Genomic DNA, 201 nt, shown 5'->3' on the forward strand with positions numbered 1-201 from the left:
GTTGACAACCACCATATGGAAATTAGCCATAGCGACTTCCGACTGATTATGATAGAGTGCGTCACATATGTTAATGTTCATTTACAAAATAGATGACCAACTACACTTGTGTTATACCTAAATTCATCAGTGAAATTATGATATTCTCGTAATATAATTTTGTACAGTACAGTAGCCAGACAAACGATAGACTGTTTGTTG

The sequence above is a fragment of the Salvelinus fontinalis genome, chromosome 8 (genome assembly GCF_029448725.1).
Source record: "Salvelinus fontinalis isolate EN_2023a chromosome 8, ASM2944872v1, whole genome shotgun sequence".
Lineage (NCBI taxonomy): Eukaryota > Metazoa > Chordata > Actinopteri > Salmoniformes > Salmonidae > Salvelinus > Salvelinus fontinalis.